This window comes from Rhipicephalus microplus, chromosome 7, assembly GCF_043290135.1.
Source record: "Rhipicephalus microplus isolate Deutch F79 chromosome 7, USDA_Rmic, whole genome shotgun sequence".
NCBI classification, from domain to species: domain Eukaryota; kingdom Metazoa; phylum Arthropoda; class Arachnida; order Ixodida; family Ixodidae; genus Rhipicephalus; species Rhipicephalus microplus.
The window spans coordinates 162903264-162924923 of record NC_134706.1 but is presented as its reverse complement, the minus strand read 5'-3'; the positions used below and the strand labels follow the sequence as shown (position 1 = coordinate 162924923).

Sequence of the window (21660 nt, the reverse complement as noted above, 5' to 3'; positions counted from 1 at the left end):
CTTGAATTGGTAAAGACCGTCAAGAGTAACGAAGGCGGTTGTTTTTCAGTCCATGTCATCTACAGCAATTAGCATGTAGCCAGATAAGAGGTCGAGAGATGAAAAGAAGGTGGCGCCATAGAGGCAATCAAGGGCATCGTCAATGCGTGGTAGAGGGTACACGTCTTTTTTGGTAAGTTTGTTGAGGTGGCGCTAATCAACGCAGAAACGCCATGAGCTGTCTTTCTTTCTTACTAATACTACGGGAGATGCCCGAGGGCTCTTTTCTGGTTCGATTACGTTTTTTGTAAGCATTTTGGCCACTTCTTTCTGAATCACTTCTCGCTCGGATGCTGACACGCGCTACGTCCAACGGTGAATGGGCGCAGAGTCACCAGTGTTGATTCGGTGAGTGACAATTTTAGTCTGGCCCAAGGAACGATCGTCGGTGTCGAAAATGTCACTGTATGAGGCCAAAACTTGGCAGAGAGCTTCGGCCTGGTGAGGCGACAGCTCCGATCCAATCATGTTTCGAAAAATACCATCGTCTCAGCTGGGCGACCGTGAGATTGCGCTTCGATCAAGAACAGATACAGCGACAACGCTGACATCGTCCTCTGTTAGGGCAGTTAGCTGGGCTAGAGACATCTGGCAGGGCAACACTTGAGGGGTGAAACCAAAGTTAAGGAGCGGAAGTAACACACAGTTATCGGCTATGGTCACGAAGGTATAGGGCACAGTAACACTGCGCGTCAGCCGAACGTCAGTAATTGGCGTAACGATATCATCACCGTCAGGAACCGCAGGGGTCGATGACAAAGACACGTACGTGACGGCTCGAGGTGGCAGGCGAACGAAAGTGGTCGGGCTCAAGCGGCTGGTGGGCTATGCAGAGTAGTCGGCAAAGATTGGTAGATCAAGGCTGAGGGTACCAGACGAACAATCAATTAAGGCCGAGTGTGCCGAAAGGAAATCAATGCCAAGTATGAGGTCATGAGGGCAGCAGGCTAGCACGGCAACAAGGACCACGGCGTGACGACCGGCAATGCTGACACGAGCAGTGCACATTCCGATTACTGGTACAGTACCGCCATCGGCAACACGGATTGCCTGCGTCGTAGATGGCGTCATAATCTTTTGTAAGCGGCAGCGCAGAAAAGCGCTCATAATAGACAGGTGCGCACCTGTGTCAATGAGGGCGGTCACAGGAGCTTGGTCTATTTGTACTTCAAGCAGGCTATGGTGCGTGGGAAGCGTCTGTAGAGGATTTTTGGCCGTCATCGGGATTGCAGCTTCACCTCTATAAGCTGCAATATCTAGTTTTTCTGCTGCGGTCGTCCAGAGAAGCTGAGCGAGGAAAAGCGCCGAGGTGGCGGAGAGCGGGATATGCGACGTAGCGGCGACGGGGAGCGAGAGCTGCGGCGACAGGACGAAGGGGCATCAGGGTAGCGGCGACCGGGCAAAGGGGCGTCAGTTGAAGGCTCGTAAGATGACGACAAATAAAAATTAAAGGGTGCGGCGACTGAACGTCGAGGGGTCGTCGGATGCACGAGCACCGAGGTAGAGAAAGTCTGACGTGGTTGGTTTGACCAACGGCGGCGGCAATAGCGAGAAACGTGCCCAGGCTGGTGGCAGGAAAAACAAATAGGCCGGTCGTCGGGTGTTCATCATTCCGAAGGGTTACGGAAGAGCATTGTTGGAGGTGAACGGCGAGCGTGTCCTCGGGAGTAAGACGGAACTATAGGGCGAGTCAAGGGACATGCTGATGGAAGGCCGAGGTTCGTAAACTCCTGCCTCACCAGAGCTTGTATTAACGCCACTTACGGCTGTTGTTGGTCAGAGGCGTGCGTTGCGAAAACGGGTGGCTGAAGAGGAGCCGGACAGGCGGCTTCGATTTCCCGACGAACAATGCGTGTGACGTTGTCATACGTGGAGGACTGGCGGGCGGCTTCACACAATGAGGTTGCGGCCATGCTGGGCAGCCGGGTGAATCGCTGAGTAATACGGCGGCTCTTGGCTTCTTCGAACCGCCGGCACTCATTAATGATGGCGTCGATGGTAGCAACGTTGTTGTAAACTAGAAGATTAAATGCGTCGTCTGCTATGCCTTTCACCACATGGGCCACTTTCTCAGACTCACTCATGTGCTCGTCAATCTGGCGGCATAAGGCGATGACGTCGTGAATGTACGTGACGTACGACTCCGTCGACGTCTGTGCACGAGCCGCCAGTTGATTCCGCGCTGCGATCTGCCGCCCAACGGTGTCGCCAAAAAGGTTGCGGATCTTCTCTTTAAAGGAGTCCCAGTTTGTAATCTCTGCTTCGTGCGTCTCGAACCACACGCGCGATGGGCCATCGAGGTAAAAAAGCACATTGGCAAGCATGAGAGTCAATTCCCACCTATAGATTGCGCTGACCCGTTCGTACCGGTTGATCCATTTGTCGACGTCAACGCCATCCTGACCGGAAAATACACCTGGATCACGAGCAGGAGGTAGAACGACGTATGTAGAAGTCACGGAAGGGGCAGGTGGTGAAGACGATGGTTGTTCAACCTGTGACATGGTTGGACCTATGATGATGCGGCCGTTGCGGCGCTTCGTGATTGAGACGGGGAAGTACCCCGCACCTCCACCACAAAGATTTTACGTAAAAATGACACGAGGCGTGTCTATTTAAAATCCATATTCAAAGTGATGCGTATGGCGTCGACTAATATTGAAGACAGCAGGCACAACCGACAGCCCACTTCCTCGTTGTCGTCTTCTGACCGCTGATATGTCAGCTACGTAGCAATATGCTTAAGAAGATGATGAAATTGGTGTGCCCTTGTTGCAGCAGTGGAGCTGCCCAACATTGAATTCCATATGCAGATCGGCCGGATCGCGAACGGAGCGCGTAGATGCGAGTGGGAACACCTGCCCCTCGATGGGATCAGTTAGTACGCAGAAATCTAACGAGGGGGAGCATAGCATTTTCCTACCCGTCCATGGCTTGTCACGAGCACAAACATTCCGCCGGGACGGGTTGAAAGGGAGGCGGAGAAAATGCGTCCCGCCAACTTCCGATGAATTGTGCCGATTTCGCCGAAGCAAGAACTATTGCTCCATGGAGCAATCAATAATTTGCGGTTGTGCTCAGTCTGCCATTGGAACACAGAATTCACGCTGCCAATCAATCCACCACTGGAATTTCATTGATGTACTCAGATCAGAAAAAGTTGACCTCTCTCTGCCATCGGAATTGGACATAAACTTGATTATGGTGCGTTGGCGTTCGCAAAACTGCGCCGACAGATGACGTCCCCATGCGACACATGGTCGCGCTAAGAAGAAAGTATGAGCAGAAATAAATCAATAAAAGGACATATTGTTTCTTGGTGAGTCATGATGAAAGCCTGGGAGGCTATTCTACGAAACCGATTGTCGTCAGCACTCAGCTAATCAGGCACGCTAGCAGAACAAGCTTTTATGAGAACCATATAATGTGGTGTTACTAAAGCTGAGAGACAAAGAGAAAGAAAGCAAAGAGAAATAAATGAAAGAGGTACAGAAAGTGTAAGAAACGGGGAGGATAAATGGCGAGAGAGAGAGCGATAGCCTCGGTTTGGCTTTGGTTAGTTCAAGTGGATTTTTCCAGGCTTAGGTGGCCCTACTCAAACTCTTGGGCATTGTATGCTAGGAAAGGCCAGCCAGCTCCCATCTTTTTTTCAGGCTTGGCGCCACCATTGCGAGGATGCCATAAAATTTCTTTTCAACAGCATGTTCCCCATGGCGGGGTGGGAGAACTAAGAAAAGGAGAGAAATTTGGCCTCCTAGAAAAGTAATGTAGCAAGAAACCATTTTGTTTTGAGTTGGCGGACGCGTTGAGTTCTACTTTTTCTGCTTGTTTTACCTTGAGCTGAAGAACATTTATTGGTCGATAGCACAAGTTGAGCAGCGGTAACTACAATATTATTATGTCAATTTATATTACTTCAATAAGCTCGGTTTCCACAGAAACGAGTCGCATTACCAAATGCGTTGGTATTCTCACGGACAAATGCCCCCCCCCCCCCCCCCCACTGTCACGCACGCTAACGCAAGTTAGCTTGCCTTGTTCCAAAGATGCTGGACCCTTTGCAGTGATCAGCCCTCTCTTAAGGGCGAAGCCCCTGAGGGCATGCACGTAGCAAGGATTTTTTTCGGGAGGGGGTGGGGGTGGGCCTCATTCTTCCAAAAAAGTATTTTCGTAGACGATGCAAAGAAAGTTGCTCGGGAATATAGAACGTGGCTAATTATTAGAAGAAAACGAAAAGAAAGAGGAATGCAGACCAAGAGATGAGTGAATCAGCGATGGAGAAAGGAAGTTTCAACACTGCAGTAAAGATAGCACGTGTGCGAAAGAAATAATGCATTTTTATTAAGTAATCTCGACCAAGAAGGCACATGGAGAGTCAGTAACGGGAAAACGAGCGACAGAAAGAAAAATAAACGGGGGGGGGGGGGGAATGCAAGGAAACCGGTCGTTCACTTACGCGTATGAGTCAAAAAAAAGAAAGAAAAAGATTATCAGACGCTTTCCGTGCTTAACTTCTCATACTCTGTCTCAGATTAGACCTGAGTGAATGAACGGAACTTATGACAGTAATTTTCAAACAAAGAACACACAGATTAGAGAAAACAATCTTATTGGACAACAAAAAACTAAAACACAGATGCTTACCTGCCAGAAAACAGGCAGGACGTTAACAATCATTTTAGCAAGGAATTTTGAAGAATGGCGTTTTCAACGCTTTCACCATATTGTAAAGAACAAAAATTGGCAGATGCCACGTAGAGTGGGAATCGATGACATACAAAGCACGAATGAGGAAGGTTGACATGTCACTTTATAATCAACACAACGTAACGAGGTGGACGTGAACTATGCTGTTCATGACTTCCACGTGATGATTATCATGTTTCTCGTCACGTAATATCAAATTTGGTATATGTGGAACAAGCCAAACAGCAGCGAGCACGCTATGAGCGTAAAATGCAGTCACGTTTCACACGACACGCATATCATTATTATTATGTGTGGACGTGTCATTTACCTTTGTCTTCGATTCAGGTTAACGTGATACCATATTTGGTACATGTCGAGCTAAGAAATTGGCCGCGAGCGCGCTATGAGCGTTGCATGTAGTCATGCTTTAAATGACACGGATGCCATAATTATCATGTTTGGACATGTCATTTACCTTCGTGGTCCATGCACGTCACGAAACGCTAGATTTGGTATATCTAAAGCTAGCGAAACGGCCGCGAGCGCATTATGACTGTGGCATGTAATCATGTTTTTACATGACACGCATGTCATGTTCATCATGTTTGAGCGTGTCATTTACCTTCGTCGTACGATTATATCACGTAGTACCAACATTGGTATATGAAAAGTTAGCGAAACAGCCACGAGCGCATGATGATCATGGCATGTAGTCATATTGTTACATGACACTCATCTCAAGATTATCATGTTTGCACCAGTCGTATACTTTCGCCATCTATTCTTGTCTCGTAATGCCAAATTTGGTATATGCAAAGCTAGCGAAACGACCGCGAGCGCATCATGAGCGTGGCGTGTAGTCATGACTTACATGAGATGCTTATCATGAGTTCCACATTAGGGTCTGTCACTTGTGTTTGCCATGCAGTCATGTCATACCATGCAATATTTGCAACATGTCCTGTGAACAAAACCTCCACAAGAGCAGCAAGACCCCGGAATGTAAATCATGACATTATTGGCATACATGTCATGATTTTCATGTTATAACAGGTAACTTATGCTCTTCATACAGTCATGTTGTGCCATATCAATCTTTTTTTTGTCGATACCATTATCGAAACGGCGAGGAGACCTAAAAGTCGTGGGCGGCTTGGTAGACAGACAGACAGACAGACAGACAGACAGACAGACAGACAGACAGACAGACAGACAGACAGACAGACAGACAGACAGACAGACAGACAGACAGACTGACTGACTGACTGACTGACTGACTGACCGACCGACCGACCGACCGACCGACCGATCGACCGACCGACCGACCGACCGACCGACGGACCGACGGACCGACGGACCGACGGACCGACCGACCGACCGACCGACCGAGCGACTGACCGACCGACCGACTGACCGACCGACCGACCGACCGACCGACCGACCGACCGACCGACCGACTGACTGACTGACTCAGGGTGACCAAGACCGCTAAGAAATGATTCGCAGTTTTAAAAAGCCTGGCCAAAGATGGCGATCTACGCAAAAATTTTTATGCATTGTTGATTCGGCTTAAAGACAGCTATAACTTCGTCAATAGTGACTTGTATCCGGTGAATGGACTTTAAGCCAGAGCACCAAGCCGCTGCTGAGCTTTCCGGTTCCTCAAATTCATTTAAAGTTTTTGAACGCCGAGAAGGTGCGTTCTGAAGCAGCTGTACTGACTGGAAACGTTGCCTTTATCTTGACCAGTGTGTGAATGTTCGGGAAGAGGGCTTATTGCAATAAGCTAAAGCGTCCGTCGTAAAGCGAGAAATTTGTCCTCTTGTAAGGCTTGCCATTTAGTGTTCCAGATCTCCCATTCACCTTTTAGTGTAAGGATATGAGCTGTGATAACGCTCGGGTGAAAATTGGATGCCGGCTGCTCATACTCAAATGGGCCTTCGGAGGCGAGCTTTGGCAAACAAATAGCAAACTTTGCAGTGTCTTTCGACGGTTTCCAAAGCGCCCTTTGAAGGAAGCTTTCAGGTAGTCTATGTACGTATTACACAAGGCTCGCCTGTACCCAGATAGCACAAAAGAGATGCAATCCACCTTATTAGGAGGCATATCGCCTAAACTGACTGCATGCCAAATGTAAAAAGTTAACTTCAGGAAGGAGTTAATCAAGACGAAAAACCCGGCTATGAGATGGACATTTAAACACTGTTACAAGCACCATCTTATTTATAGCTTGTGTTTTTGCGAATATATATTTTTAGCCTTCAGCTATTCGGATAATAAAAGTCGACTTCAATACGATTGTAACTACAACTTCAAATACCGCTATAATAGAAATTTTTAAGGCCCGTTTCTTCCGCCAAGCAGCAGATTGGCGTCCTTTGGTCAATGCATGCATGGTCATGCATGAACATGCATGAACCGCCTCGAACTAGAATTTCAAGTCGATGCTCCGCCCGCCATTGGTCACTGCGATAAAAAAGTAACGCGCACAATGATAAATGCCTGAGGTGTTAACATTGCTTCAGCAATATCAAGGGCTTCCAAAACTTTATGTAATTTACTGACAGCAATAACTATACAACCTAATTCCTCCCAAGATCTTAATCGTTCAAATTGTATCCATTCGCGCTCCTCCTTCGGCTTCTGGAATGTGAAATAAGCTCATCAATTGAGCATGCGCGGTAGTGCCCAACAGGCATATTATGTTTTGCGTTATTTTGTGTTTGTGTCCTGATTTTTAGGACAACAGATGCAGCTGCGAAAAAGACATCACTGCATGTACAACTGATGGTTCCGATCGAATGCAAGTAATGTCGAAAGTTAGGCGAATGGGGGATATATACTTTTACAGCGCAAACATAAAACGATCCACAAAGAAAGCGACGACACACACCAGCGCTGACCATACAAAAGAAATTTGTGAATACGTCAACCTTGCTAACAACGTTCCTCGCACAGGTTTCCATACGACGAGAGCCTGGATGCGCTTTTCTAGTGCGAAAATTCCAGGTCATGATAATAAAGGTTCTTTTTAAGAGGAGGAGGTCGGTGTTTATTTCTCAGAGTTGTGATGACACTTCGCCTTGACTGTCTTGACGCGCTCGTTGAATGTTGTTCTCTGTTGACCTCCTCCTTTGTCCTTAAACCGGGCACCAGATGCAGAATCGAAAAATTTTCTAACACGTCACTCACGCCTGGTTAACTATAATTTGCTCACTCTCTGTCGTCTCACAGTGTAATATAGTTTTGCCTCTTCTCGTAGTCATCTATTAGGTAATGATGATAATAACAAATTTTTCCTCTCTTGTATTTTTCGCAGCTTGTAGTTACCCTATATGTTTACAAACAAGCGCTACAGCAACCAAATTGTGACATTTTTATTGATTAGGTTATTTGTTGTTTTTTGTACGAACAAATATAGATGCCAAGAGATTCTAGTCTTTTGTATTTTTCTTGGGGGAATAAGCTGTGGTGTCTATAATAATAGCCTCAAGCATTTGTAGAATTCTTGGAGTGTCCGTTTGTGTTGGCGACGTTGACAAATCACCCTGCGAAGCGCCCTGGTAAGCTGTTTTGGCCAATTATCTGTGCGCTTTTTAACTTATTGTAGATGCTATGCGCCATTCATTAGGAGGTATTTACGCGACGTCATCCGCAAAGGTTGCTAAAGAGGTGATGATATCTGTGCTCACTAACCATCTACCTGATGTCAAGCTGTGGAAGATTTCTTCTATGAAAAGTTATGACATACGCTTTACGGACATTGTTTGTGTGGTTCAGGCATACATTGAGGCATTTCTCACTTAAGTACCGTTGTCATTGTTCTTTTGCCTAATGTTTTACATAGCTAGGTTTCCATTCCAAAATATGTAAGCTTGTTCTCAGAGAACTACTACATGCATGTCTGTATTTTGCTTCAATACTCAGTTTTGTCATGAAGTTTTCGGTGCAATGCGCAGTTCGTGCCAAAAAAACAAAAGGTAGTCACAGCTGTAACCACTAGTTGACGAGGGGCCTCGTTCGAATGGGGCGTAAGCTTAAAAAGGCGAGAACTAGGCACAAACGTCATCCAACAAACGCTAACGCTGAAAAGATTACTGAGCTACGCACTATGCTAGGAAACGGTATCAAAAAAGAAAAAGTGCACTTTCAAAAAGTGACACTAAAGAACTTCCTTCTCTCATCCTCTGATAAGTTCTGGCGACACTTGTCACCGCAACAAAACTCTCTGCCGCGTCTGTCCGCCGGTGACACAGTATTCGACGACGAACTTGAAATAGCTCAAGTACTTAACACATATTTCTGTTCTGTTTTCACTCAGGATAATGGCAGTGCTCAAAAAACTTCGCATCTCGAAGAAATACTGCAGGTTGACGACATATTGTTTAGTGAGGAGGGGGTCCTGATGTTGCTTCTTAAATTAGACACAAAAAATTTCCTGGTATTGATAAAATACCGAACGCTTCTCTTGTGCGATGTGCTGAATTGTGCGCGAAGTATTTAACTCTGCTATATAGCAAATCACTGATTCGTGCGCAACTTCTAGATGACTGGAGATTTGCTAATATTACCCCCATACCTAAATCAGGCGACCAATCATCACCTTCTTCATACAGTCCTATGTCGATTTTATGTACTTTTGTAAAGCTGCTTGAACATATTATATTTAAGCACATATCTTCCTTTGTAGAGAGCAAAAATTTGATCGACCACCGGCAACATGGATTTTGTAAAGGGATGTCCACAGTAACCGAGCTAGTCTTATCAATACATGACCTGGCTTTAGCATTAGACAGACATAATCATGTAGATATAACATTTCTAGACTTCGAAAAAGCCTTTGACCGGGTATGAAATTGCAAGCTGAAAGTAAAACTGAAGCTTATTCTCAAAAATGATCGCCTTTTGGTCTGGATTGCTGTGTACCTCTCGTCACGGCGGCAATGTGTAGTCATTGATGGCACAGCTTCTACTTCAGCTCCGGTGGCATCTGGTGTTCCACAGAGCTCCGCTCTCGGGCCTCTATTTTTCCTGCTATATAATAGTGATATCGTTCAGAGCATAAGCGTCCCAGTTCGGCTATTCGCAGACGACTGCGTAATATACCGGGAAGTATTGAGCCCTAATGATCAGGTCCTGCTAAATCAAGCATTAAGAGCAATTGCAAACTTGTGTTGTACATGGCAGATGACAGTCAATAGTAAAAAAAAAACGGTAGCAACGACAATAACCCGGAAGAATAAACCACTTGAATTTACCTACTTCATCAATGATCAACCTTTAAGCCTAATGCAAAGCTATAAGTATTTAGGAGTAATGATAACCTCCGATTTGCGCTGGAATGAAAATGTAAAGTTTATTGCTAAAAAAGCCTACTGACATTTGGGATATCTTCGGTGCACGCTCGGTCACTCAACAACGGAAATAAAACTATTAGCCTTCAGGACGTTTATTAGGCCCATATTGGAGTATGCAGCGGCAGCCTAGGATCCCTGGACAGCCCCTACTAAACTAAAGCTGGAAAGTATTAAAAAAAATCTGTTAGGTTCATTTATAAGAGTTATAGTTGGAAAACATCCCCGTCCCACCTCCTACAGAAAGCAGGACTAGAGAAACTTGAAACAAGGCGCTGTCATGACAAATTAAAATTATGTTATTTGTTCTATCACAAAATGCTACGAGTTGATTCATCCGAATTCATAAAACCTGCCATTAGCCGCTTTACTCGGTCTCTTCACGCAAAAAAGGTGGCCGAGCTGAAGTGCAGAACAAACACTTTTACGTACTCTTACTTTCCTCGGACAATCGTCGAGTGGAACGCCTTATCTGCTCATGCAGTAGAACGTTCCAACTTTGATTCTTTTCTGCAGGCAATCAGAAATGAAGTTCTTCAATCGCCAGTATGCTCGAAGCGTCATGTAAAGTCATGTACTCACTTGCATTCGCTTTCACTTTGCTGTGTTCGAATAAAAGGTGAAACTTTCTTTTTCTATTTTTCGCTTTTCCTTTGACTTTTTGTGCTATGTAAGTACAATGTCAGTACCTGCAATGCTTTCTGCTATGTAAATACTTATTGTGAGTACCTTGTGCTATGCGAGTACTAACTGCCGTGCAATTGGTTCCCTTTCGTTGCTTTTGCATATTTTGCCAACGCCGTTGATTTGCAGAATACTGAGTCATGTATTTCTTTTTTGTTTGTGCAGTTCTATTCAATACTTCGAGCTTGTTTTGTTTTGTGTATTTGTGCCCCACTCCTACCTAAGGCCTCCATATGAGGCCGGCAGTATGTAATACATAAATAAATAAAAGTTATGTCAAATTAGAGTAGATTATGGACACAGCGCTTATGCAACACAATTTTTCGGTAATTGTCGCTTTAGCGCATTTAATGTGTGTGAAGATTACACCTGTGTACGAATATTTGAGATAAATCTCCGTAGCCAGTGAGCTTACAGTAGCTTCATTCTCCCTTGCTGCTCTAATCGTATCGCTTTTGTACAATATTCTACACGTGAGCCCACTCAAGTATGCGCATATCCAGGATAATCTGCTCTCCTTTTCCTGCTATGAAAAAAGGCCCCACAACACTTGCGTGCTTTTCATGGTCATTCTTGTAATTGCACTTTTGATTTATCGCTGTGCTTGTTTGTGCCTCTCGCATCATTTAAGTTCTTGCAAATGTGCATTATTTAAGTGCGAATCCCCAACCGGAAGTTACTCATTCTCCTACCCCAAATATGTATCAGAAAGAGAGCGCATATTCGAGTAAAGGAAATGAGAAAACTATAGAAACATAGGAAAAGATTTGATTTATTGATATGTGTGGTTGAACGTCCCAAAACCCGCATATGATCATGAGAGATGCCGTAGTGTAGGGCTTCGGAAATTTAGACCACCTGGGGTTCTTAAACGTGAACCCAAATCTCAGCACGCGGGCCTACAGCATTTCCGCCTCCATCGAAAATGCAGCCGCCGCAGCCGGGATTCGATCCCGCAAACTACGGGCGAGCAGCCGAGTACCTTAGCCACTACGCCACCGCGGCAGGGCAGAAACATGGAAATAGGAAACAAGGTGAGTGGGGAGACCCATAATAAGAAAAAAAAGTAACAATGAAATCTGGCTTGTAGAAAGTTTCTGTCCCTACCTTTCGGGTCTTACGGTGGTCGTCGAATACGTGTTTAGAAGAACAGATTTTTGTGACTTATTAGAAGAAGGATTGTGGAACCTATTTATATTATCTCCAGGACGGACACAAGGAGAAGGGGGAGAGATGCATGACCGCTGCAGTCGGATGATCCGATTTTAAGCACCCGTTAACGAATGTTCGGAGACGTTCGTTTTGAATTGACCAATCCACTTCAGAGCAGTTTTGTATCACTTTTTTGCTAGCTGAGTCGCAGCTTCCGCAGAAATACAATCTTAGTTTGCGCGGTCTCTCTGGGCTCCTACTACCCGTGGATTCTCACACTTCACTCCGAACTAATGCATTTCTGTGTTACGCCGAAATGCATTCCGCGTAACTTCATTAGTTACGCGAAATGCAGTTTATTTTTTATGCTCTGTAATCGTAATCTCTCATAATCGATCCGTGGGAGCCTGTACTACGTCAATCGTATAACGTACAAATAACGTCTCTATGCAACTTTAGTACCGACAACATTGCAAAACGCAGCACTAATCATGCATACATATATGACGACACTGCCAACACCCACCGTTCTCGCTTGAATTGGGCAAATGAATGTTTCTTCCGCTTAGGGCTCAGCTGGAAGCCAAATATTCTCACTCGATTCTTTCTGACTGATGTTGAAACAATGTAGAACGCAACAGCCTGTCATGCTTTGTTACGGCGAGCAGCCGGTGACGCAGTGCTAGCGAATATTGGCGCGCATCAAAGAAACCACAGCATTCATGGCGTCAGGTTCCACTGACCGAAATTCACATTTATAAAGCTCGTTTAATTATACTTTTTTGATGGTCGTTGCAGTGCTAGTTAACGCCGCGTGCATGGAAACAACCTGCAACCCCCAGAACACTGATGGCAGGAACGTTGAACCCGTTGAGCCGGTCAAGTTGAGAGTCAAAAAGGCGATAGAAGAAGTTGGCGACAACGGTGACCATCAAAACTTGCGGGCGTCGGCATGTACCCTGTCAATGGCTGACACCACCCCAAAACCGGGTGGGAAGCGTGTGTGTATGATGGTTTCCTAAGCGACAAGTTTTGACGAGCGTCACCGTGGAGACACGTGATGAACTGATGACCTCCTACTGCGAGAACGAACCATAAAGCTGTCTACGTGGCGTGAATTGTTAAGCTTAGAATTGTCAATGTCATAGGGAGCTTCACGCAGACTTGCTTAACAAAGTCCTGATGTGAGGTGCAGCTCGTCAACATCTGCTTTGTTTTTATTACAAATGCAGCGTCTAAATTGCTGCTTGTTCCTTATGAAGTCAACGATTGCCGCATTGCTGTTTCTGTACGTAATAAATACAGAACGTTCGAGCGAAGTGCCCTTCCACGACGGTCGAGTGAAGCCAACACATGTTTAGGATACGATAACTTTCGTCGTTTACAAGTGTCAACTTGATCGAGTGTATCCAACGAGCACCGATACGGCTGAATGAAAGCTTGAGAACAAGTGGCAATGCATTAGCTCGCATAATGTCGGAGGGGCTTGTCTGTTCGAACGCACGGAGTAGTTCCATTGCTTTCGTCGCTGTTTCTCATAAGGCCTTGTTGTAAATGTAAAACCGTGTTACGGGCAAGTTTTTGTAGATGTTGAGCACCCAACCCCAGAGCAAAAATTAGGCATCCGTAGAAGCTTCAGCCACCACCCACACGCGGAACTTTGCTTTTATTGCAATAGCAGGTATATAGACACTGTCGGCTGAATTTTGCCGCCGGCATCACCCTCACTGATCCAATGTGTATACGTATTTATATATATGAAAATGCAAGGAAGAAAAAGAAAACGCCAGGCCTGCACGGTACACGGTAAACTCTAAGCCAAAAATGGCCAAAATGGGAGCAACGGCTGTTTTTACTCCTTCAAGGTGGACGATTGGGCGAGTTGGTGATTCATGATCGACGTATGTAACTGCGCGGTAGTAAACACGGACGACAAGAAGATACAAGGACAAGCGCAGTTCTTGTATCTTCTTGTCGTCCGTGTTTACTACCGCGCAGTTACATACGTCGATTTACTCCTTCAGACCGACTGTTACTCTCCGAAAAGACCAAGCGGAACAAGATGGCCGACTTGTTCGAGAATGGGGGAGCAACTGTATTCATCTTAAGTTTGTAAGGGAGCAACGGAAGGAGGAACCGCAGTAAATGCTCTCGTCACGCAACGGTTACTCCCCGGCAGGACACCGCACACAAATATGCATGCCGCCCACATTGATATTCATGGGCCAGATTATTGTTTGTTCTGTGTGCCAAACTTCACCAAACCAAAACAGTGATTTATTTTAGCATCCGTAGATAATAAGATAGCAGCGCTGGCTGAACACAGAAGGCCTGAGAATACAGTACGGCAAATACCTAACACACGCAGCAGCAGGATGGAGAGTTGGCACGTCAAAGCGGACCGAACGCCGAAACACGTGCAAAACAACGATAAAAAAAGCCTAGACACGCCGTTCATCCGCGAAGTAAGGGCGTCAAAGTCGATCAAGCACCGAAACACGTGCATAAGGAGCCCCCCCCCCCCCCCCCCGCCCAGATATATCGGAGAAGAAAAAAAAAAAGCGGACCCAGACGCGCTTCTCATCAGCCATACACTTAGTAGCACGCTTCACCGTGTACTTTGAGGGCAGAATGACAAATCTGCGCCATCTGCGCCCGCACGACAATTGTGGCGCTAGTGTAGCAAACGATGTAAGTTACAAAGTAATTTTTATTCAGTGTTTATGTTGACTAGCACTAAATAAAAATTACACTCAACTTTTTATATTTATTTATGAGTTTTAGTGTTCCTCAGTTTTTTTATAATTGTATTAGGAGAACACACTGAAATTATTGCGCTGACGCCTGTGCTGCCACTGCTCGACGTTTTTTTTTTTTTCGGCGCAACTAGGTTCGCGTTCGCACTACTTACTCATTTTCATATGGTCTGTGGTTGGCGAGCACATGGACGTGCGGGCTTGTGACCTATGTTTTGATCGTGTGTGTGTGTCGCAGATTTGCGTTTCTACTTATTCGTGATGAAGGTTAGTGTATATTTATCTTTATGGAGCGCGAAGTAGTTGTGGATTTTGCTGCTGGGTGGAACAAACACATCGTAAACACGTCTTCAGCTATCTGCAAGCCTGTTCGCTCGTCGGACAAAGGACTGAGCATGCATCAGCGTGCAGGTGAGTGGCATTTCCAGCAACATTTAATGCTCTTACAATACATTGTTGAGTGGTTGTGCTATTGAAAGAGAAATGATTTGCTCTTATTCACCGTATCCATTGCTAGCCGTATCGGACTAAATTACCTCTATTACCGCCTGCATACCCTCTTGCTTCCCCTGTCACCACTGCAGTGCCAGTGTACTTTTGCAGTTAAAAGTTCATTTACGGAACACTACCTCGCTTGAAAAAACATTGGGGCGGGGTTGTAGCTGCATTCATACTGGCACTTTTCTACCATTCGCTTTGTGTAATGTTAACGGCTGAGTGTTGGGGCCTTGGGCCGCATTTTTTAGAGATGTAAAGTGTATCTAAATCAGTAAGTGAACAAATCATTGTCGCATCACTTCACTGGCATAGCCAGGCGGTTGCGCACAGAATTTTTTTAGGCCGGGCGTAGGGAGCCCATATTGACGACCATATTCGCTTGTCTGGCCTATTCAGATAAGCGGACCCCCCCCCCCCTCCCCGCACGCCTAAAAAAAAAATCTGCCCACATCACTGCGTCACTTGCTTCACCTCTGCGCTGAACGTACTATTTTATAAGCGCACCATCAAGCGAGCAGTTTACATATTGACAGAACAATTGGAGGAGGAATGACACAAATCTTTTAGATTTCTTTAGTGATGCAAAACCTTAGCAAAACTGAATATTGTAAAAGACAATCATAAATGCTGTATGTTCTCGTTAGCGCTGTCATTATTCTGCATCATGAAATCTTTATGCGCTGTGAAAACTTGGCATGCCGTTAAGTCACATATCGACGTTAATACCAACCGACGAAAATTTCGACAACCTCAATAACGCCGTTTGGGATTTGCCGCATGCACATAATAAGGCTGATTCCCACTTGGCTGTTCTTAACCTGACTTCACTGCTACCAAATGAAACAATATTTGATGCATGTCTTTTACTTTTTTTTCAGTGATATGACACAAATTTGGTTATACTGCAGATAAAGGTGCTCCCAACGATGCTAAAGTACAGAAAGCAAGTGAATTTTGGTAAGTGCAGACTTTTTGTACTACGTATATGAAAGCATCGCTTTTTAGGGGCAAACTGTGCATGTGTTGGCCAGAGAATAGTTCATTATGCCACATGGTTACACTGGCACTTACAATTCGACATGGCTCCGCTGGCCCGTGTGTGTGCTCACACTGTTACCGTTAAGATAAAATGTTTATGTTTTCATTGCAGGGATTGCTGTTTGTACTAAAAAGCCAACTGCCAAGATTTCTTTACGCTGGTACTCCTAAAAGTATGCTTTCCCTATTTACATGGATTTTGGCTTGCACAAAGCATAACACTTGGGCCTAGATTCACAAAGCTGTCCATGCAGAGGCCTTCATAACAGTGTTTCTTGACTTGCCTTTACCCTGTTTTCTGCAGATGTTTCGTGGGTTTAAAAGTGCCACAGCATGTTGACCTCCCCCACTCTGAAATATTCGCGTTCAAAGTTCCGCAAGAGTGGGCTTAACTTTCTTGTGCATCTCTTTGCTAGTCCAAGATACTGAAGTGTTACGCTCTTACTAGAGGTGGCAGTGTTTCTAATGTTTGTATTTCCATCACATTAACCAAGTATGCGATCTTGGCTTGACTGGTAGCACATCCTCAACAAATGTCTTTGTGGCACATGTAGAAGGCAGTACAAAATAAATAGGCAGACATTCACACCGGGAGCTAACTTCTAATAATGCTTTTTTTTTTGGAAACCATGGTGTGCTTATTCCAATTTGTCTAACAAGCAGTAACCTGTTTGGCTGTGAACCAACAAGACGTTGAACTAATAAAAGCGTCACATCTGGTTGCTCTCAAATATATATGTATTGGCAAGCTATCTGTGACACTGTCAAACAAAGAATCAGAATATCTGTGCATGCCTTAAGATATATTGTTTCGTTTACATATCTCGTGGCTGTGACTCGTCAACTGAGTGAACAAATGCACCCTAGTTTTCTAAATTTAAAGCATTTTTTGAAGGTAGCACGGTCTACATTTATTTGTCTATAGTTTTGTCCAGCCGTTTGTGTCAGGTACAAAGAAATATACTGAAGATTATCATGTAGCCTCTGCAAATGGTTGCTTTCAAGCAGGCTTTGCATGCTTGGTTTGTGCCTACAGGTATTGCACACTTCAAGACGCAGCAGCGTATGATAGAACAGTAGAATCAAGAGCAACCATGTGCACGAGCTAAATAAGTATTTTAACATGAGCGGACAGTACGTGTTATTTGCCAGACACATGACCTCATTTAGAATGCCCATTGGTGAATGGGCTCATAGAAATGTCACTCAGCTGTGTATAGGAAACAAGTTAACTGTACCTAAGGGTATCTTTAGCTACTACAAATATGCCTTGTTGAGGTGCTGCACATTTTCTTCCAGAATATTGCTGTCTGAGACATCATGTGAAGAGCGTCTACCACATCAGCATTTATATGGCTTGCCAAGTAACGTTTGGCCGAACCTTCCTTTTTTTCACATTTCGTTTTGCAGTAGAAATCCTAGAATGTAAGCGCTGCTGCAGTGTGTGTGACTCATTGTTATGAATTGATTCTGGCATGTTTAACCTCACACTTCTATTTTTTTTTTCTTGCAGCAATGAGATGCTTCACATATGCCTGCGGTGACGTTCTGCTGCGCTAGCCTGATGGAAACACCAGCTGCGAAACTTGAGTTCTTCAGAATTCGAGAAGTTGCACTTCTCTCATTAATGATGACACAGACTGCCCTACGCTAGAAATTCAAGATTGTTTTTCCACGGATGACGCAGAAAACCTTTGATGTATTATGGTGTTTGTTTAGTGCTGGCTGTGGTGTGGCGAAGTCTACTTTTACGTGTGGTCAAACGTCGCCTCATAAAAAGAACAATAAAGAATTTATTTTCCTTTCAATATTGTCCACTTTTTGTGTTAGAAGCACCCAAGCAGTGCTCTTCCAAGGAGCTCTCGCCATGTGTTAAGCGTGTGACAAGCATACTCGAGATAAATACTCATTTCCCCAAGGAGTAACTGGAAGCATGTGCAGTTGGTTTTCAGAGAGTAACTGCGAACACGTGGGAGGAACGGTAAAGAGTAACTGTTGCTCTTAGAAGAGCAACTGGTGGGAGTAATGGTTGGTCGGCAGGGAGCAACTGGTGGGAGTAACTGTTGGTCTGCAGGGAGGAACTGGAGGGAGTAACTGTTCATCCCCCGAAGGAGGAACTGAAAGGAGAGCAACGGTTCCTCCCTCTGCAGTTACTCCTTTTAGGAGAGTAATGGGAGTGGCAATGCAATTGCTCCCTGAAAGGAGCAACCCCTATACCCCTGTTGCTCCGTTTTGGCTTAGAGTGTAGGCGCAGCACTGTCACAGCGAAAACTAGAAGAGCGACCTTTCACAGCTTTTTCAAAACACTCATTGAGTAAGTACTGCAAGCACACTTGCTTGGTACCACTAGGGCAATAATATTAAACTTTTGGGTAGGAGACTGCCATTCGCTATGCTCTTCTTTGTCATTTTTCTGAGAAGCTTGGTACCCGCTAAACACTAGCTAGGAATTTTTGGCCAACTGTCCATGTGGTGGCTGACTGCGATAAGGAATTATGGCTGAGGTGGGTATGCGTCACAGTTAATAGAGAAACAATAACAAGCATTTGTAATGGGTTGGAGCATTGGACGGCCCACTCGTTACGCTAATTGCATTGTGTGGTGAGTGTGTGTTCTTTCGCTGTTGTAGAACGCTTTAAAGTCGTATTAACGTGATTGCTTTCCCGACATCAAGCCTGCCTCAGGCAAGTTTCACAATTCACAAGCACCGGAGTAGCTCAGTGGTAGACTACTGGGCTGGTGCTCAGCGGACCCGGGTTCAAGCCCCACTGTGCAATTGGTGCTAGGTCATGCCTGCCTAAGGTAAATTTGACAACGAATTACAAGCACCGGCGTAACTCAGTGGTATAATATTGGGCTGGCACCAATCGGACCCGGGTTCAAGCCCAAATGTGAGATTTGTGCAAGTTTTTTCTAATTTCGCGCGATTTGGTTACGGATAGCGGTGGCGGACAACATGCAACTGCACGTGACCCGAGTTGTGATTTCATAAGAGCTTTCGCTGTAAAATACAGAAAAAGACTCCGGCACGCAGTAGCACGCTTGGGTCCTCTGAATCGTGTGTGCGAGGCGTTAACCACTGAGGAGCACGTCCTTCAACGTTCAAACGGCAAGCTATTTATATGTACCACTTACCGCTGCTGGTGGGCATCTGAGGGGGGGGGGATTGTATTTTCAGCATTACCTGCAAGATGGAGCAATGAGCACGCGTCGCCTAGAGTAACTGTATATGTTCCCTACGAGAGAAGAGTAGCGCAACTGTGTTCCGACGCCACCAGCGCCATCAGCAACCATGCATTGCGGAGAAGCTGACGCTCAGGCCAATTTTGTGTTTTCCGACGCCATTGCTTCATTGGGGCGAATTACCGCCAGTCAACTGCAAAGCAAATCCGGCTGGTATTCGCGCCTTTTCTGAATGTGGTTCATGAATGCGTGCGGGTAACTGCGGATCAGCTCTATGTGTGCACCTGGTTCGCAGTTTTATCATCACAGCCATCGGAATGTTACAACGAATGAATAAACTGGTAAAATATGTTTTATTTGCTGCTGAGTACTCATCGTTTGTAGTTTACATGCTAAAGAAACTGCAGTGTTCTTTGTTGTGCATTCATATCTGTTCAAAAAGAGCCGGATTACCTATCTTCATGCAAAAGAAATCTATCAATTCTCCACTGCCGTATCTACAAGGACGCGGTTGTTGAAGTCGCTGAGTTTGAAAGCGAAAGCTCCTAATTCATTTATTTATTTAGAGATGCTGTCGACCCTCTTTTCAGGGCCATTGCAAGAAAGGTACGACACTCCGTTTAATTATAGTAGGCACATAACTATCGATTTCGCAATAATAAGTCAGGTGTACATATATACAAACTCATGAAAGCTCTGCATTCCAAAAAACGCACAAACCCTATTTCGGAATGCAACAGATAACAATCGCAATAGTTTTTTACAATAAATTATAAAAATGTAAGTCAAGTAAGTGCACAATATATCATCACCCGCATAGACTATGTTACTCAGTAACCTATTCCAATCTTTGATGACATCGGCGAAAAAAGCATAACTGACGCATTCTTCGTTCACGCAACATAAGTACTCATGTGTGGGTCGCCCTCTCGCTTCGCTTACTAGGTTGTTGTACATAGTCATTTCTGTATATTTTAAACTCACCTTCCAACAATTAAAAGAGAAACTTTATTCTTTTTTTACGTCTGCGCTTGCGTAGCGTCCCCAGATCACACAGTTGTAGCATTTTTGTGACTGAGTCTTTCTGCTCATATCTCGAGCGTATAAAGCGAGTTGCAAGCTGTTGTATTCGTTCAAGTTTATTTACCAGCAAGTTTTGATGAGGACTCCAGACAATATTGGTATATTCCAGTATCGGCCGTATAAAAATTTTAAAACAAAGAAGTTTTACGTCCTCACTTGCATTCTGCAGTTTTTTTCCCTACGAAGTACAACTTCTGTGAAGCCCTGGAGCGAACATTATCAATATGTGTGTGCCACTTCAGGTTAAACGTTATGGTGAGGCCTATGTTTTTAAACGCATTAACTGTCAACAAGGTGACATTCCCGATACAGTATTCACGTGGAATTAATATTTCCCCCTACAATTGTGGGTATTGGTAGATTTACATAATTGATTTCCATTCCCGAAGCTTCAAACGATGAGTGTAATTGCGTCAGACATTCGGCAATACTTCAATGGTCCTTCCTACCAGGCACTCGTTTGTAGACTAAACAATCATCAGCAAACAGTTTGAGCTTTACTTGAGGTTTCGCTATATCTGCCATACTGTCAACATATATTAGAAACAAAAAGGGACCAAGAGCCGAGCCTTGTGGAACGCAAGAAAACACTTCCAGTGATCTAGACATAGAGTTCCCGATTTTCAAGAATTGTTTTCTGCCATTTATGTATGCTTAAATTCAATCAAGTAGAAGCTGACTGAGTTAAGCACAGCGAAGCTTATACGGTAATCTGTCGTGAGGTACCTCATCGAAGGTCTTAGCGAAATCTATGCAGACGACAATAATTTGTTCACTCGTAACTAAAGCTGTCGCAAACTTATGGATAGTTTCAATAAGCTGTGTTGTAGTCGAAGCTTAACTCCAAAGCCATGCTGATAATGATAAAATAATTTTTATATTCCTGTACCAAGAAAATATGCTTGACAATGATATATTATAATATTTAGCAGCAGATAGATGTGAGCGACACGGGACGGTAATTATTGGCGGACAAACGATCACTACTCTTAAACATAGGGACAACTAAAGCTGTGCACCAGTCAGATGGCACTGAACTAGTAGAAATAGACTTTTGAAAACTAAATTGGCAGATACCACGTGCAGTGGGAATCGATGGTATGCGAAGCACGAATGAGAAAGGTTGATATGTCACTTTCAAATCAGCATAGCGTTACGAGTTGGACGTAAATGATGCTGTACAC

The 21660-nt window shown here is 44.7% G+C and overlaps 1 protein-coding gene and 1 long non-coding RNA gene across 5 annotated transcripts in view; one reads left to right on the top strand and one right to left on the bottom strand.

Moving 5' to 3' along the window:
* The window catches only part of LOC119180255 (alpha-N-acetylgalactosaminide alpha-2,6-sialyltransferase 5), a 143239-nt gene that overhangs the window by 50960 nt on the left and 70619 nt on the right, over positions 1-21660 (bottom strand). The gene's annotated exons all lie outside the window — the stretch shown is intronic.
* On the top strand, positions 14446-18018 carry LOC142767696 (uncharacterized). Its single transcript, XR_012885118.1, has 2 exons — positions 14446-15085; positions 16051-18018. It is a non-coding gene; the product is annotated as an uncharacterized LOC142767696 (long non-coding RNA).